Raw genomic sequence first — 16,399 nt, forward strand, 5'->3', positions numbered from 1 at the left:
GTCTCTTGTTCAATAGTGGAGTACCTTGACTGACACGAGTTGAACTTACGGGAGAAGAAACTGACGGGCCGATCCACTCCGTCTTCATCTTCCTGCAAGAGAACCGCACCCCCCCCCCCCCCACTATACTAGCGTCTACCTCCAACTTAAAAGGTTTGTCAAAGTTGGGGGCGGCAAGCACTGGGGCACTACAAAGTAGCGCTTTAGCGGACTCAAAAGCATAGTTACAGTCCTTGGACCACCTAAATGGTACCTTGGGACTAAGCAGAGATGAAAGGGGAGCTACTACCGTCGAGAAATTCTTACAGAATGTACGATAGTACCCTTCCATCCCCAGGAATCTGCGCAACTGGCGTCGAGTCGTGGGAGCAGGAAAAGCAACAATTGCCTCCACCTTGCCAGATACTGGGCGCACTTGACCTCGTCCCACTTGTTTCCCTAAATAAGTCACAGTAGCCTTTCCAAATTCACACTTGGCCAAATTGAGAGTTAAAGCAGCATTCTCCAACCGCTGTAACACACTTTTCAAAGTGGAGAGATGATCAGACCAAGTAGACGAATGTATCACCACATCATCAAGGTATGCAGTACAATTTGGCACATCTGCAAACACAATGTTAACTAGACGCTGAAATGTAGCAGGTGCATTACACATTCCAAAGGGCATCACAGTGTATTGTACAAAGTTATCAGGCGTAACAAAAGCTGATATGTCCGAAGCTCGAGAGGTCAGAGGCACCTGCCAATAACCTTTTAGCAAATCTAACATACTAACGTAAGCAGCAGAGCCAATTCTATCAATGCAGTCATCTAATCGAGGTAGAGGAAAAGAATCAGACTTTGTAACTGCATTTACACGACGATAGTCCGTACATAAGCGGGCCGTACCGTCAGGCTTAGGAACAAGAATACATGGGGAACTCCAGGAGCTGTTACTGGGTTGTGCCATGTCATTCTGTAATAAATAAGCTACCTCACTTTTCATTACCTCCCTTTTCTTTGCATTAACCCGGTACGGATGCTGACGTATAGGAGCAGCGTTCCCCACATCCACATCGTGTTCCAAGATGGACGTGCGACTTGGAACGTCCTGAAACACATTGAGAAAACTGTTTATCAATAGGATAAGGTCCTTAGTTTGATCGTTATCCAAATGTTCCATTTGAGAGGGTAACTTCTTCAGCATCTCTGAATTACACTGCTGTAATGTATGGCGTAACTCCAACCCGTCCTCCTCTAGGTCCCAGCAGGCTTCAGCACCACCGCAGCCACACTAGAGACGGCGGGCTGGACCGGCTTACTTGAGGAGCTGTCTGGAGAGTCACGTACATAATAGGCTTTTAGCATGTGAACATGACACACACGGGAAGAACTGTCACGTTCCTGACCTGTTTTCTGTTAGTTTTGTATGTTTTGTTGGTCAGGACGTGAGTGTGGGTGGGCATTTCTATGTTTTGTGTTTCTATGTGTAGGTCTATTGTAATCAGCCTTATATGGTTCTCAATCAGAGACAGGTGTTTGACGTTGTCTTCTGATTGAGAACCATATATAGGTTAGCTGTTCACACTGTTTGTTTGTGGGTGGTTGTCTCCTGTGTCTGTGTTTGTTTGCACCATACAGGACTGTTTCGTTCGTTCGTCATTTTGTTTGTAGTAAGTACTTGTTCGTTCGTTCTGCGTGTTTTATGTCAGTTCGTCGTTCTAGTCTGTCTACATTCGTTTTGTTATTTTGTAATCATTTCAAGTATAGTTCGTTTTTGTTCTTGTTTAATAAAATTCATTATGGCATTTCAACGCGCTGCACCTTGGTCGAATCACTACTCCTCCTCTTCGTATGAAGTTGCTACACATGGGAGGAGATCCTGGCTGGAAGGGATCGCCTCCCATGGGAACAGCTGGAGGCATTAAGGAGAGCAGAGGCTACCGGAGTGAAGAACCGCAGTTATGAAGGTACGCGGCTGGCCAGGAAGCCCGAGAAGAAATCCCAAAAATTTCTTGTGGGGGGGCTAAAGGGTAGTGTGGCGAGGTCAGGTAGGAGACCTGCGCCCACTTCCCATGCTTACCGTGGAGAGCGGGAGTACGGGCAGACACGTACGGGCAGACACCGTGTTACGCAGTAGAGCGCATGGTGTCTCCTGTACGTGTGCATAGCCCGGTGCGGGTTATTCCACCTCCCCGCACTGGTAGGGCTAGATTGGGCATTGAGCCAGGTGTCATGAGGCCGGCTCAACGCGTCTGGTCTCCAGTGCGTCTTCTCGGGCCGGCATTCATGGCACCAGCCTTACGCATGGTGTCCCCGGTTCGCCTACATAGGCCGGTGCGGGTTATTCCACCTCCCCGCACTGGTCGGGCGACGGGGAGCATTCAACCAGGTAAGGTTGGGCAGGCTCAATGCTCAAGAGAGCCAGTACGCCTGCACGGTCCGGTATTTCCGGCGCCACCTTCCCGCCCCAGCCTAGTACCAACAGTGCCTACACTACGCACTAAGCTACCAGTGCGTTTCCAGAGCCCTGTTCCTCCTCCACGCACTCTCCCTGTAGTGCGTGTATCCAGTTCGGTGCCTCCAGTTCCGGCACCACGCACTAAGCCACCTGTGCGTCTCCTGAGTCCTGTACACACTGTTACTTCTCCCCGTACTAGTCCTGATGTGCGTGCACTCAGCCCGGTGCCACCAGTGCCGGTACCACGCACCAGGCACAGAGTACGCTTTGAGAGTCCAGTGTGCCCTGTCCCTGCTCCCCGCACTAGCATGAAGGTGCGTGTCCTTAGCCCGGTGCCTCCAGTTCCGGCACCACGCACCAGGTCGACAGTGCGCCTTATCCGGCCAGAGCCATCCGTCTCCCCAGCGCCATCTGAGCCATCCGTCTCCCCAGCGCCATCTGAGCCAGCCGTCTCCCCAGCGCCATCTGAGCCATCCGTCTCCCCAGCGCCATCTGAGCCATCCGTCTCCCCAGCGCCATCTGAGCCATCCGTCTCCCCAGCGCCATCTGAGCCATCCGTCTCCCCAGCGCCATCTGAGCCATCCGTCTGTCCCGAGCAATTAGAGCCGCCCGTCTGTCCCGAGCCGTCAGAGCCGATAGTCAGTCAGGAGCCGCTAGAGCCATTCGTCAGTCAGGATCTGCCAGAGCCGCCAACCAGACAGGATCTGCCAGAGCCGCCAACCAGACAGGATCTGCCAGAGCCGCCAACCAGACAGGATCTGCCAGAGCCGCCAACCAGACAGGATCTGCCAGAGCCGCCAACCAGACAGGATCTGCCAGAGCCGCCAGTGAGCGTCCAGAGCTGTTAGTGAGCCATGAGCAGCCAGAGCCGTCAGCGAGCCATGAGCAGCCAGAGCCGTCAGCGAGCCATGAGCGTCCAGAGCCGTCAGCCTGCCATGAGCGTCCAGAGCCGTCAGCCTGCCATGAGCGTCCAGAGCCGTCAGCCTGCCATGAGCGTCCAGAGCCGTCAGCCTGCCATGAGCGTCCAGAGCCGTCAGTCAGCCATGAGCTGCCCCTCAGCCCGAAGCGGCTAGTAATCCAGAACTGCCCCTCAGTCCAGAGCTGTCTCTCTGTCCGGAGCTGCCCTTCAGTCCGGAGTTGCCCCTGTATCCTGAGCTACCTCTCTATCCTGAGCTACCTCTCTATTCTGAGCTATCTCTCTATTCCGACCTACCTCGCTGTCCTGAGCTACCTTGTCCCGGAGCTGTCCCTTATCTTGGTGTTGCCCCTTATATTAGGTGGGTGGAATAATGGGGTGGTCATTGTAAAGGGGAGAAGTAAGCTGGGATTGATTATGGTGGGGTGGGGACCTCGTCCAGAGCCTGAGCCACCACCGTGGTCAGATGCCCACCCAGACCCTCCCCTAGACTTTGTGCTGGTGCGCCCGGAGTTCGCACCTTGAGGGGGGGGGTTATGTCACGTTCCTGACCTGTTTTCTGTTAGTTTTGTATGTTTTGTTGGTCAGGACGTGAGTGTGGGTGGGCATTTCTATGTTTTGTGTTTCTATGTGTAGGTCTATTGTAATCAGCCTTATACGGTTCTCAATCAGAGACAGGTGTTTGACGTTGTCTTCTGATTGAGAACCATATATAGGTTAGCTGTTCACACTGTTTGTTTGTGGGTGGTTGTCTCCTGTGTCTGTGTTTGTTTGCACCATACAGGACTGTTTCGTTCGTTCGTCATTTTGTTTGTAGTAAGTACTTGTTCGTTCGTTCTGCGTGTTTTATGTCAGTTCGTCGTTCTAGTCTGTCTACATTCGTTTTGTTATTTTGTAATCATTTCAAGTATAGTTCGTTTTTGTTCTTGTTTAATAAAATTCATTATGGCATTTCAACGCGCTGCACCTTGGTCGAATCACTACTCCTCCTCTTCGTATGAAGAGGAGGAGGAACGTCGTTACAAGAACGCCTTCGATCTGGGGTCTTTATCACATAATTGGTGTCACCTTTTTGACATTCAATCACCTTCTCAGGGGTGACAGACAAAAGAATCTCATGTAATTGGGGCGCGATTTCGCAGTCCCCTGCCTTCGTTTTTACCCCTGTAAAAACTGTCGGCCTTGCAGAAGGAATAGTCAGTGCATTGTCTTCTACTTCAACATTCTCAAAAATGGAACTAGCCAAATCCACCACATCTTCAAGCTTGCGAGATTGTGCCCTCGTTAACACACAAGCAGGAAAAACATGTGGAAATGCTTGAACCAATTTCTCATCTGTAGTTCTGATTTCTGGGTTGTCTACTACCTCTAACACAGGAGTGACATTACCACCAGCAATATCATTCCCTAGTAGCAATGTGACTCCTTTTACTGGCAGTGTAGACACTACACCAACACGGAAACATCCTGATACCAAGTCTGACACTAAGTGGACCCAGTGTAATGGTACAGGTAACGTTTTTGTCTCTATCCCCTGTAATATGACATGCAAGCCACAATACTTTTCAGGCGACCAGGGTAAAGCATCAGTAATAATTACTGACTGCGCCGCCCCGGTGTCTCGTAAGATTTGAATGGGCTTTTGATCAGCTTGTTCTCCAGTTAAGGAAACACAACCGGCAGAGATAAACGGAGCATAGACAGGATCCGGTTTCTCAAATGCTTAATCAAGAACTCGATCCAATGGACGAGCCAAAGACTTGACTAAACCCAAACTTTTCCTTTTTGGGGACGGTGACTGGGACTGTTTCGATTTATTTTTCAAAACTGGGCAGTCCGCAATCACGTGACCCTTTTGGTGACAGTAAAAACATTCACGGATTTCATGAAAAGGCTTGTCAGAGGAAAAGCGACCTGAACGAGGCACGGATGACGTAATCATCCTTCAAAACGAGGTGCACCAAAGACAGTCTTGTGTGTCAAAGCGTACTCATCTGCCAACACTGCTGCCTGGCCCAATGTCACCACTTTCTGTTCATTTAAATGAACTACAATTCTATCAGGGAGGTTGCTTTTAAAATCCTCCAACAGCATCAACTCCCGAATATCAGCAAAGGTTTTAGCTTTGCTGGCTGAACACCATCGATTAAACAGAGACTCTTTGTCCCTATCAAACTCAAAAGTACGGTGAGAGGGTTTCTTGTGGTTGCGCTGTCTGTAAGCTTCAGGCACCAACTCATAAGCCCGCAACACGGTAGTTTTAACTGTATCGTAGTGTAAACTGTCTTCCAGCGAGAGAGCAGCTACTACTTCCTGGGCTTTCCCAGACAATTTACATTGCAACAAGAGCGGCCAAACCTCAAGTGGCCAATGCAGCGCAGCGGCCACTCGCTCAAACGCAGAGAAATAGGAATCAACTTCCGACTCTTGGAATGGAGGGACTAAAGCGATGTTTTTACTTACATCAAAGTGGGCTTGATGATAAGCAGCTTGTGGAGTCGCACTGGAGCCTGTTTCTAGCTCCAGTTGTCGGATCCTCACCTCCTTGTCGGCTTCTATTTTCTTAATTTCAAGATCAAAATGCATCTGTCGCTCTTTATCTTCTTGCTGCATTTTTAACCGGGCCAGCCTCAACTTCAGCCTAGCGGCCCCGTCTGAACGACCTGAAGCAGAGGATAAAGGATCGAGGCAATGAAAAGGGGGTACGAGCAACCCCTTCCTCCGCTCTGTCCTCCGACTTGGCATCGGAAGGTCTACCCGTCTCCTCTCCTTGCAATGAGAGAATTCGTTCTCTCACTAATCCCTCCCTGACTAGCACCAAAAGCTCAGCCTTCAGGGCTTTCTCAGGGATAATGAATCCATAATGGTCAGCTATAGCTAAAAGGTCTACTTTACAAAACCTCAACAAACAATCTACTGAACACACAAACTAAACAAGTCATCCAAACTCACAACCTACCATCACCCTTCAATCACTAACCACAGAGAGCTCAGTGCAGCAGGGTCCGGTGTGTTTAATGGAATCCCGGATGAGCCCCCATTATGTTACGCACGCCTCTGTGAAGAGGGAACGCAACACCCTGCTACAACTCAACTCTCCGTGAAGTGAAAGAGGTATGGGCTGTAGGTGCGAGTAAGGATGACATAAAGCAGAATTGACCGCTTACTAGGATAAATTTCCTTTACACGGTAATATGGGGAAAAGGGGCTGGACGGAACCAAAGCAAAGAAAGTAAATATCAAAATTCCCCTCTCCTATCTAACCTGCCTACCCACTACTTCCTAACTTAGCACCACCTGGTGCACTAACCAAAATACAGGGGGTGGTCCGCCCAGGTCTTACTTAGTATGCCTAGACAGTGAATATACTACGGGTATATGTATGCCCGCGGGCCTCTTGCCTAAGCACTCCCTAGGTGCCTTCCCCTTCCCCCCTGGGAACAAATGAAACAGAATATTAAACAATCCACTTCACAACCAAAACTGAGAAAACTAACTCAGGCCACTAAAGAAGCTCTGACAAAGCAACAAACACAGAACATACCAAAGCTGCTACCAACAACAACTAATACAGTACATACCAACACTTTCTGATAAACAACCAACAATATATCACAATCAAATTCTCCAGCAATGATCTCAGCCTGCCTATGATCTCTCTCTCTCTGCTGAACAACAGAACACTGGCTTTTATAGCTTCAGGTGGCAATGGTAATTAGAGATAGCTGTATCTTGACGAGGGGGCGGGGTCAGCTCTCCAATTATCAATTGGGGCCGACCAATCAGCTGCTTGAGGAGAATTTCAGGAAGCCATCTCCTGAAACACACACTCAAATACACAAACTACAACACAGAAACTGGGGAACGTAACACACACACACACACACACACACACACACACACACACACACACACACACACACACACACAGCTCCTACACACACATTCCTCCTACACACGCTCTCCTCACACACACACACACACACACAAAGCTCCTACACACACACACACACACAAAGCTCCTACACACACACACACAGCTCCTACACACACACACACACACAAACACAGCTCCTACACACAACACACAGGCACACACACACAGCTCCTACACACACACACACACACACACACACACACACACACACACACACTGCTCCTACACACACACACACACACACACACACACACACACACACACACACACACACACACACACACACACACACACACACACACACACACACACACAAAGCTCATACACACACACAAAGCTCCTACATACACAGCTCCTACACACACACAAACACACACACTGCTCCTACACACACACACACACACTGCTCCTATACACACACACACACACACACACAGCTCCTACACACACAAACACACACACACACACACACACTGCTACTACACACACACACAGCTCCTACACACACAAACACAGATCCTACACACACACACACACACACACACACAAAGCTCATACACACACACAAAGCTCCTACATACACAGCTCCTACACACACTGCTCTTACACAGACACATACACACACACACTGCTCCTACACACACACACACACACGCTCCCACACACACACACACACACACACACACACACACACACACACAATGCTCCTACACACACACACTACCCCAACACACCGACTCTCCCCACACACACTCTCCTCATCACACACACACAGCTCCTACACACAAACACACAGCTCCTACACACACACACACACACACACACACACACACACACACACTGCTCCTACACACACACACACACGCACACACACACAGCTCCTACACACACACACACACACACACACACAGCTCCTCCACACACACACACACACACACACACACAGCTCCTACACACACACACACACACACACACACACACACACACACACACACACACACACACACACACACACACACACACACACACACACACACACACACCCCCCACACACACACACACACACACACACACAGCTCCTACACACACACTGCTCCTACACACACACACACACGCACACACACACTGTTCCAACACACACACACACACACACACACACACACACACACACACAGCTCCTACACACACACACACACACACACACACAAAGCTCCTACACACACACAAAGCTCCTACCTACACAGCTCCTACACATACTGCTCCTACACACACACACACTTCTCCTACACACATACACTGCTCCCCCACACACACACTGCTCCCACACACACACACACTGCTCCTACACACACACACACACTGCTCCTACACATAAACACACACACACACACACACTGCTCCCACACACACACACACACACACTGCTCCCACACACACACACACACACTGCTCCTACACACACACACTGCTCCTACACACACACACACACACTGCTCTTACACATACACACACACTCCTCACACACACACACACTGCAAACACAAACCCCCACCACTCCTAAACACACACACCCCTCTTACACACACACACACACACACAGCTAGCCCCCCCCCCCCCCCCCCACACACACACACACACAACTGTCCCTCATCCTTCCACAGGGTGCTGTTTCTTGGGGAGAATTATTGCAGTTTAGAGTACTGATACCACTTTCAAACTGAATAACAGCCACACACCCTCAGGAATGGGAGCGTCCCAGTTTTAATAAGAGAACAGCACCGGGGAGAAGAATGTAGGCGTGGAGACAGCTGAATGACACTTACAGGTTGATGTGCGTTGAATAAGGCAAAACTAGAAACCTCAAAGGCTTTGATGAAAATAGAGTCTGGATAGGCAGTTGATAGTGTACTCACTGACTGTGTGATTCATAGCAGTGACTCTAAAGATTACAGCAGCTACGGGGAGTTGAATAGGCCTTGTCTGTGTGGCATTCAGCTGTAATGTAACCTGCTGCAGGCTAACGTATAACCTGGCAGAACATCTGGTTTAGTTACAATAACAGTACTGAGATTATAGTAGTAATAATAGGTGGGTGCTTATATTTGTGTGTATTAATACACATACACTACCGTTCAAAAGTTTGGGGTCAATTAAAATATCAAATTGATCAGAAATACAGTGTAGACATTGTTAATGTTGTAAATGAATATTGTATCTGGAAAAGGTTTTCCAGATTTTTTATGGAATATCTACATTATCAGCCCATTATCAGCAACCATCAGTCCTGTGTTCCAATGGCCCGTTGTGTTAGTTAATCCAAGTTTATCATTTTAAAAAGGCTAATTTATCATTAGAAAACCCGTTTATGTTAGCACAGCTGAAAACTGTTGTTCTGATTAAAGAAGCAATAAAACTGGCCTTCTTTAGACTAGTTGAGTATCTGGAGCATCAGCATTTGTGGGTTCGATTACAGGCTCAAAATGGCCAGAAACAAAGAACTTTCCTCTGAAACTCGTCAGTCTATTCTTGTTCTGAGAAATTAATGCTATTCCATGTGAGAAATTGCCAAGACTCTCAAGATCTCGTACAACACTGTACAACTCCCTTCACAGAACAGTGCAAACTGGCCCTAACCAGAATAGAAAGAGGAGTGGGAGGCCACAACTGAGCAAGAGGACAAGTACATTAGAGTGTCTAGTTTGAGAAACAGACACCTCACAAGTCTTCAACTGGCAGCTTCATTAAATAGTACCCGCAAAACACCAGTCTCAACGTCAACATCTTCAGAGTAGTGTATGTGAATTGGAAAGGTGTTTTTTGCCTATCCCAACTCCCCCTGCACTCGGCCAGGGTCTGCCATTATCAACCCTGGTGCAATCGGGGTTAAGTGCCCTGCTCAAGGGTACATCGCTAGTTTTTTCACCTTGTCAGCTCAAGGATTCAAACTAGCGACCTCTCGCATACTAGCCCAATGCTCTAACCGCTAGGCTACCTACTGCCCTATACCGTAAACATGAAATGACTATGCGACCTTGGGGGCAAAAGTCACTTACAGAATGGATCAGGTTTGGTGTTTGTGGTATATGGCCAAGATATTCTGCTCTAAGCTAATATATTATAGGTTTAGTGTGCTGACAGTACAGTATTGAAGCAGGGCTTGGAGACTATACAGACTATAGTAGAGGGACTAGTTCAGTCACACAGCACATAAGCTTTATTATTGTGGAGGGTTTGGGTGTCCCTTGGGCTGGAGACTGGATGGAGGGCTGGAGGGCTGGGAGGCTGGCGAGTGGAGAATGGGCCTGGTGACAGCCTGTATTACTACATAGGACAGATTACAGTATAGGGAGAGAGGGATGTGTGTGTGTGTGTGTGTGTGTGTGTGTGTGTGTGTGTGTGTGTGTGTGTGTGTGTGTGTGTGTGTGTGTGTGTGTGTGTGTGTGTGTGTGTGTGTGTGTGTGTGTGTGTGTGTGTGTGTGTGTGTGTGTGTGTGTGTGTGTGTGTGTGTGATTATGCCCTTCTTGGATGTGGGGGTACACTATTAGATACCTCAGACAGAGATCACACACTACCTATTACTGTCACACACACACCCAGTCACACACACACACACACACACACACACACACACACACACACACACACACACACACACACACACACACACTTCTCCCTCACACACACACACACACACACACACACACACACACAGACAGACAAACACACACGCCTCTCTCTCCCACACAAACACATCTCTCTCTCCCACACACACGAACCGAGCGGGTCAAGCTCCTGTGGTTCAAAAGCTCAGTGTTTTATCATAAGGAGCAGTTTAATTCCCTCTCTACTTCAATTAGGCCTTTTCTAATCTTTATTAACATTACCATTATACATAATGACATCATCAGATGACCTTCTACCCACACACACACGGCGAAACACACACGTGTCACACACATAGCTATGTAGTTAGAATCCCCCTCTCCTACTCCAGCCCCCATCTATACCCCCTCTTCAACCCCTCACTCTTAATCCCCATCCTCATCCATCTCCATGGAGACTGGCGCCTGGCAACAGCTGGAGGAGAGCAGTTGCCGCGGCGACGCAAACACTCTCTCTCCCTGTCTCAGAGAGGTGATGTCATCGTGTCCTGGATGGCGATGGCAGAGAGAGAGAGATATATTATGGGATTTCCTTATGATGCAGGAAAAACAAAATGGAGAGCACTGAATAATTTGTTATAAATGTGTTGTACATTTAACCTTTGGAGTGCTGTCCATTTCATGTTTTATCTTACGAGGATCCAGCCTCTTCGATGATGCAACACCCATTCATTTTGTAGGAGGACTTCAGAGTGAGCAGGTTGTTCCTCATTTCCTGTCCTCATGGCTGGCTAGGCGTTAAGCACTCTCCCTCTCCTTATCCCCTCTATCTATCCCTTTACACATGGGACACGCTCTATCGTTCATGTTCATTTAACAACATAACCCTGTTTGTGTGTCACACTCCTCCGCGCACCCTCTCCCCCTTTCAAACATGTCCTACACTCTCCATCTTCCCTCCCATCCCTCCATCTCCTTTATCTTTCCGTCACCCTCTTCTCCTCCTCCTCCCCCGCTCCAATCATCCCTGAGTAATGCTGACTGCCACCAGCATGACCGACCAACAACCCCCAGCACTTACAACGAACACACACACACACACATACACACAGACGCACAGACACCACTCACACCAAGACCACATATAACACAGCACATACTCTACAGTACTTGTAGGGTGAACACAATCAAACAGACACACACACACACACACACACACATACTGTTCATGTTAAGCATATTCAGAGTACTTGTAGAGTGAACACAATCCAACAGACAGACAGAGACACACAATGAGGTCATAGAGTACAGCTCATGGGGTACATACACTGTAAGTATACTGTGTCCCAGCCATGACCCTTTCTCCCACTGGGGTCAAGCACACACAGTGACGGAGATAGCTACAGTGGGCCCATACAGCTCAACACACTCACTCATACATTACAGCCAGACACAGAGCTTAGTTCAGCCCAACAAAAATACATTGATACAGTCAGTAACCATCTGTGTCTCTCACACTGATTCAGACTCAAGCTAAATAATATACACTCACACACACACACCTGTGCTAAGGTTGGGTAGTGACCCAGGGAGAGAGGAAAAAGAGAGAGAGGGTAGGAGAAGAGAAAGGACAACATGATGAGAGATGCTGTGAGGTCACGTCTGCTCTGTAGCATATTAGCATGTTAGAGCACCACTTTGCTCTCAACAGGCTAAATTGAATAGACAATGCTAGCCATCTCTCTGTACCCTCACAGCCCAGCAGAGCCCAGCTACTGTTGTGGAAGACAGGCGCCTTACATATGAATGAATGAACCAATTTGCTTCTGGGAGACTGATGCCCTTGTCTGTGCCATCCACACACACTAGCGTGGCTGTGAACACTGGTAGAGGTCATTTGGAAGGCTCATTGCTCGACAGGGGTTTTATGTCATCGTATTAGTCTGTTAAGAGAGGTGGCAGGCTCTCTCAATGTCTGTTGAAGTGAATGTCACCGTGTGTTCTCGCTCTTTCAGCGTAAGTAAAGGGTGTGTGTGTGTGTATATGTGTGTGTATGTGTGAGAGTGTATGTGTGAGTGTATGTGTGAATGTGAGTGTGTGTGTATATGTGAGTGTGTGTCTGTGTGAGTGTGAGTGTGTGTGTGTATGTGTATGTGTGAGTGTATGTGTGAGTGTGAGTTTTTGTGAGCGTGTGTGTATATGTGAATACATGTGAGTGTGTGTGTGTGTGTGTGTGTGCCAGCTCGCGTGTGCGTGCAGTGACCTGTACAGAGACTGCGAGGGTTAAATGTGTAGTTTGACTTCTCTTAGTCTTTTCTCATCCTGTCTTTCTCTCTCTCTCCAACCTCTCTCTTTTCACATTTTCTCCCCCTCTTCTCTATACAGTCTTCTCCTCCTCTTCTTTGTCTTTATTCCCCTTCTGTTATACTCCTCTCTGCTATTCTTTCCATTCTCCCTCTCTTCTTTTCCTCTGTCGTTCTACCAGTGCTGTGTTCAGAATGCTAATAGCCAGACACAAATTAAAGAAGAAAAGGCAGAACCTCCTCTTTTCTCTCTCGTACGATCATTGATTCTTTCCCATCCTTGAAGTCATGTGCCACACACACACACACACACACACACACACACACACACACACACACACCCAGGGCAGCCTAATGAGTATTAGCTGGTGAGAGTTTGATGGTTTGTTTTGCTGGTCCTGTGAGAGAGACACTGGGGGACCTAAGGGCTGAGCTGGTCTATTCATTTAATATGTCTGAGCACATCGTACCACACTGAGCCTCTTTTCATTACAGAGAGAGGCCTAGTGAAGCAATCAGCCAGCCAGGACATACACGCACACAAACACGCACACACACATAAATACTCTAGTGCTTCAATTTCATCCAATGCACACACGGCCTTAGCAACCCAGTGGTAAATATACAGGTGTTTATGTGTGTCTCTGAATCAATCATTAGTGTGTGAGGGAGTGTACAGCAGAGACAGCCTGTGTGTGGGTTTAGTGTTGTAGGCTCCATTTCTCATTAGTCTGTGTGTGTACTGTAAGTCTGCATGCACATTTTTCTCTCTGCATGAGTAGTGACTGTGTGTGTGTGTTTGTCAGTATGTGTGTGTCAGTATGTGTGTGTCAGTATGTGTGTCGGTATGTGTGCGACGTTCCCCATTAGAGACACACTTAGATACATACTCTGTGAGCCTTGATTGTCTTCTCCAGACAATAACAAAGACCTGAGGATGACCCCACTCAGCACCCCTCCATCTCAAACTTTCTCTCTCTCTCCCTCTCCTTATCTACACCCCCTCTGTTCCACTTATCTCCCCATTCTCTTGTATTTTTTACTCTTCTGTTCTCTCTTACTCCATCTCCCTTTGTTTGGATGTCTTTATATTATTCTCTCTCTCAGAAACCAGCTGACTATACATGTGCACATGGCACACACACACACACACACACACACACACACACACACACACACACACACACACACACACACACACACACACACACACACACACACACACACACACACACACACACACACCTAGTGCCAACCCTGTCGCAGCCAGCCAACCACGCTTGTCTTGCCTGAGGCCTATAGCCAGCACTGGAGGTTAGATAGGGGTTAAATTTAAATTTACACAGGGTCTGTGGGCCTGAGAGTATGATTTAAAGATGAATGGAATCCTGCTGCACTCTGGTCAATGACACCACTGGAGAGTGCACACAGGAACAGGGAGACAAGGACAGAGAGATGGGAAGATAGAGGGAAAGAGGAAAAAGACAGAAGGAGAGGCAGAAAGAGAGGTAGTGCAGAAAATAGAATATGAGGCCAATGTAGAGTTACTCTCTGGGAGGCTGGGGACTCCAGTGTGTCTGTGAATCTCTGGGTTCTTTTTGTGTCGTTTTCTTAAAGGAAAGGCATTGACGCAGTTAGTGAGGGATACTGTGTCGGTGTCTTAGTGTGTGTTGGTGTGTCCCCATGTGCAGTTGCAAACCGTAGTCTGGCTTTTTTAAGGTGGTTTTGGAGCAGTGGCTTCTTCCTTGCCCATTACTCTCGGGGTGGAAACCCGAGGTGAGGCTGATCGAGACCCCCAAACGTTCCATGAACGCCCTCCAGACTCTCGAAGTGAACTGGGGACCTCGATCAGACACTATATCCTCAGGCACCCCGTAGTGCCGGAAGACGTGTGTAAACAAGGCCTCTGCAGTCTGTAGGGCTGTAGGGAAACCGGGCAGAGGGAGGAGATGACAGGACTTAGAGAAACGATCCACAACGACCAGGATCGTGGTGTTTCCCTGTGAGGGAGGAAGAGCCGTTAGAAAATCCACCGACAGGTGTGACCAAGGCCGTTGTGGAACGGGTAATGGATGTAGCTTACCTCTGGGCAGGTGTCTAGGAGCCTTACACTGAGTGCACACCGAGCAGGAGGAAACATAAACCCTCACTTCCCGAGCTAAGGTGGGCCACCAGTACTTCCCAGTCACTGGTGAACAGCGCACCGTCCGACCGATCCCCGGATGACCAGAGGAGGTTGATGTGTGGGCCCAATAGATCAACTGGTCATGGACAGCAGACGGAACGTACTGATGCCCGATGGGACACTGGAGGGGAGCGGGATCTGTACGCAATGCCTGCTCAATGTCCGCGTCCAGCTCCCACACGACCGGCGCTACCAGGCAAGAGGCCGGGAGTATGGGAGTCTGATCCATGGGCCGCTCCTCTGTGTCATACAGCCGGGACAGTACGTCTGCCTTCACATTGTGGGAACCTGGTTTGTAGGACAGGGTAAACACAAAACGGGTAAAGAACATGGCCCATCTTGCCTGACGAGGATTCAGTCTCCTAGCTGCCTGGATGTACTCCAGGTTGCGGTGGTCAGTTCAGATTAGGAAAGGGTGTTTAGCCCCCTCAAGCCAATGTCTCCACACCTTCAAAGCCTCAACCACAGCCAATAGCTCCCGGTCCCCCACATCATAGTTCCGCTTCGCCGGGCTGAGCTTCTTCGAGAAGAAAGCACAGGGGCGGAGCTTCGGTGGCGTGCCCGAGCGCTGAGAGAGCACGGCTCCGATCCCAGCCTCGGAAGCGTCCACCTCCACTATGAATGCCAAAGAGGGATCCGGATGGGCCAGCACGGGAGCCGAGGTAAACAGAGCTCTTAGGTGCCCAAAAGCCCTGTCCGCCTCAACCGACCACTGCAGACCTACAGGACCCCCCTTCAGCAGCGAGGTAATGGGAGCAGCCACCTGGCCAAAACCCCGGATAGATCTCCGGTAGTAATTGGCAAACCCTAAAAATCGCTGCACCTCCTTTACCATGGTGGGAGTCGGCCAATTACGCACGGCTGCAATGCGGTCACACTCCATCTCCACCCCTGATGTGGAAATGCGATACCCTAGGAAGGAGACGGCCTGCTGAAAGAACAGGCATTTCTCAGCCTTGACGCACAGGTCATGCTCCAACAGTCGTCCAAGCACCCTGCGCACCAGGGACACATGC

General features: G+C 49.0%; 1 protein-coding gene across 2 annotated transcripts in view; it reads right to left on the reverse strand.

Annotated features, from left to right (window-relative positions):
* Positions 1-16,399, reverse strand: part of LOC139563930 (cell adhesion molecule 4-like) — a 221,779-nt gene that overhangs the window by 136,445 nt on the left and 68,935 nt on the right. The window contains exon 1 of one of the 2 annotated variants that reach the window (XM_071382970.1): positions 5,820-5,947. The exons of the other annotated variant lie outside the window; for it this stretch is intronic. The gene's annotated coding sequence lies outside the window, so the exon portion shown is untranslated. Of the gene's footprint in view, positions 1-5,819; positions 5,948-16,399 lie in introns of those variants that run through there. 2 annotated transcript variants of the gene reach the window in all.

Source organism: Salvelinus alpinus, chromosome 35 (assembly GCF_045679555.1).
Source record: "Salvelinus alpinus chromosome 35, SLU_Salpinus.1, whole genome shotgun sequence".
Taxonomy (NCBI): Eukaryota; Metazoa; Chordata; class Actinopteri; order Salmoniformes; family Salmonidae; genus Salvelinus; species Salvelinus alpinus.